This window comes from Leptonychotes weddellii, chromosome 5, assembly GCF_054177405.1.
Source record: "Leptonychotes weddellii isolate Sample4059 chromosome 5, ASM5417740v2, whole genome shotgun sequence".
NCBI lineage: Eukaryota > Metazoa > Chordata > Mammalia > Carnivora > Phocidae > Leptonychotes > Leptonychotes weddellii.
This window is the reverse complement of record NC_138373.1, coordinates 62,023,410-62,026,644: the sequence shown is the minus strand read 5'-3', so window position 1 is coordinate 62,026,644 and position 3,235 is coordinate 62,023,410. Positions and strand designations below refer to the sequence as shown.

Genomic DNA, 3,235 nt, shown 5'->3' with positions numbered 1-3,235 from the left:
AGTGGTTAGCCCAGTGATGGGTATTAAGGAGGGCACGTACTGCATGGAGCACTGGGTGTTATACGAAAACAATGGATTGTGGATCACTACATCAAAAACTAATGATGTATTGTATGGTGACTGACATAATATAATAAAATTAAAAACTACAAAAAATATATATATCTTACACTGAAAATGTTGACTAGCTACAAATAATAGCTATTGTTTTTACTGAAATAATTAAAAATAGGAATTAAAGTATAAAATAAGGCAAGTATATGAAACAATAAAGGAAAAGTATTCTAACACTAGAAAAACAAATTATTGGTTAATGCGGATGATAAACATATTTTCTCTTGTATGGTCCAGGTGGATATTTTCCTTTCCCTAGTCAGTAGCTTGGCAGAGATTCTCACAATCTTTCACTGATACCTGCAATATTGGACTGTGAACTCCCTCCACACACCCTTCTATAGACATGTCTACTTCCCCTTCATCAGGGAGTTTCACAATTAGAGAATCATCTATTTTTCTCTGTACCCCTCCTACTTCTCTATAAATGTATATACTAGTATGTAAACAGGATCCTTCCCCTAGAGCACTTTCCGTTATCCATCAAGTTGTCTCTAGTCCAAACATTCCTTGTGCAAAATGAGAGCTTGGAATATTACATGTGTTCTGCTTCTACTCTGCTTGTAAGTTTTTTTCAATAAATACTATTGTAGTGTAATAACCTACATTATATTCTTAGTTGTATATGACTTATCTGGATATTTTAGCTTTGTTTTCAATTAGCAATAATCGCGCCTCGGATAAACCTCATTGGCTACGATACTGCCACCGCGCAAAGCTGATATTTTAGCTTTGGAAAACAGAACTAGTTTGATTGGGCCATCACGGAGGTGGAAAATAAACCCACTGGAAGCCTTACATCAGACAAAGAGTGGCTCATTGTGCCCAAACTGTGCAAACAATGTGGTTCATGCTGAACACCTGCTTTCCTTATGGGAATATGGATTTTTTGGTACATGGTAGGAACAGCGTGCCTATAAGACCTGCCACCAGTAAAAATCCTGGGTACTGAGTCTCTAACAAGCTTACCTGGTAGACATAATTTCATGTGTTGTCACAAAGAGAGGACTCTTGGATGCTTGTACCTAATGTCTTCCAAACCTTGCCCCATACCTTTTCCCTTTGCTGATTTTGCTTTGTATCCTTTTGTTATAATATCATGATAATGACTACGTGTGGAGCCCTCTTAGTTCTCCTAGTAAATCACTGTACATAGGGATGGCTTTGGGGACCCCCAACACAGTTGGCATCAGAAGTGGGATTCACTAGAATGGCCCCTGCACTCACTAAAAAATGATGAAAGCACTGTTTGGGAAAAGGAGTTATGAAAGGTTGGGATGGAATATGATTAACTTTGGGTGGCTGTAGAGTCACCTATTATGAAATAGCTGCTGAGCTGATAGCAGCTGAGAGGTAAAAGTTACCTATAGAATTTGAAAATGATAATTTCAACCCCAGGAGAATTGGTCTGCTGGATCCCCTTGGCTGCTTCTCTGGTGAAATGAGGGGAAAAGATGCAGCCTGGGTGATGTCTTGGATTTTTGTTCTCTCTACCAAGTGGAAGGATAAAGGGCCTAAAAATACCCAAAGGTGGACTTTGGATGTGCCAAAGGCTGTAAAAACTAGTTTGTAGTTATTCTTTCCTCCAGGTGGAAAGAAAAAAGTTTAAATCAGCTGCTAGTGCTGGAGCAAAGGGGAAAAAAGGTGGAGGTAAGTGTTAAGGGGGGATAAGGCTGGGTGGGGAGAACTCTAGTCTTTTCTTCAACCTAGCCCTGCTACTACTGTGGCATCACTCTCTTCCCCTTCCATTCCAGCTGGGATCTTCTGTGGCTCTAATGTTAACCTTGTAAATGCTAAATGTATTGCTAGTATGAATTTGCCATGAGTAAAAAGGAGAATTTTTAAATGGCTTTGTATTTTGTAACTATTGCATCTGGATATATGATAAAAATTGATGTGAAATGCTGTATGTTTTAATTTCATAAATGCTAGAGGAATCATCCTGATCAGGGAAAGCTGCAAAGAAAAGTGTTAATGGGATTTTGTTGCCAAGGGTGACTTGGAATTTAAATTCTCTGGATATTGAAAGTAGAACAATGCGGCATATGGGTGGCTCAGGTAAGCATCTGCCTTAGGCTGAGGTCATGATCCTGGGGTCCTGGGATCCAGCCCCTCATCAGGTTCCCCACTCAGTGGGTAGTCTACTTCTCCATCTCCCTCTCCCCCTACTTGTGCTCTCTCTCTCTAAAATAAATAAATAAAATCGTTTAAAAAAAAAGAAAATAGAACTAGATTCCATAAATCATGATTTTTGCCTATTAGAAGCAGGAAAGGCAGCCTATTTTTGCCTATTAGAAAAGGAAAGGCAACAAGAGCAAGAGAGGCAATCCCTAAATGAAGATACACATTTGGAGTTTTATCTTTTTTTTTTTTTAAGATTTTATTTATTTATTTGTCAGAGAGAAAGAGAGAGAACACAAGCAGGGGGAGCGGCAGGCAGAGGAAGAAGCAGGCTCCCCACTGAGCAAGGAGCCCAACACAGGACTCAATCCCAGGATCCCGGGATCATGACCTGAGCCCAAGACAGACACTTAACTGACTGAGCCACCCAGGCACCCACATTTGGAGTTTTAAACAGCAGTTTTTGGTTGCTAATAGGCTCTTGTAAAATCAGACATTTGACCCTTAATGATGATGATTTTTCTGGCCTGATGTGCATATTTTTGAGTGAGTCAATTTGGGCTCTAAGACTGACAAAGAAGGTTTGGTAACACCTTGATTGACATTTGGACTTGTAACAGGACTCTCTATCTCTATGGCATCTCAGAGTTGCTACTAATAAAAATAATAATTAAAGAAAAAAAGCTAATTCATAGATCCTAATTGCCTGGACCTGACTCAGTTAAAACCTGACACTGTCTGCTATAGGCTGTTTCAGCCTCAGCATGGGTTATTCTAAAGGATGAAAAGCAGAAAGGCTTAATCAGACTCTGGGACAGCTCCAGATCTAGGACACCTGTCTTTGAGTCCCTAAACTCCAAAAACATCATGTATGCAGACTGCACCATCTGGATCACATACCAATATCCACAGAAAAGAGCTTGTTCTCTGAAGAAACCATCTTAAATACAGCTGCTGATCTACTCTGTATACAGAGACTAACTACACTCCTCACTTTCCC

At 39.7% G+C, this 3,235-nt stretch overlaps 1 pseudogene; it reads right to left on the bottom strand.

Annotated features, from left to right (window-relative positions):
- Positions 1-708: 708 nt before the first annotated feature.
- Positions 709-834, bottom strand: LOC115942421 (U4 spliceosomal RNA; annotated as a pseudogene).
- Positions 835-3,235: the final 2,401 nt, after the last annotated feature.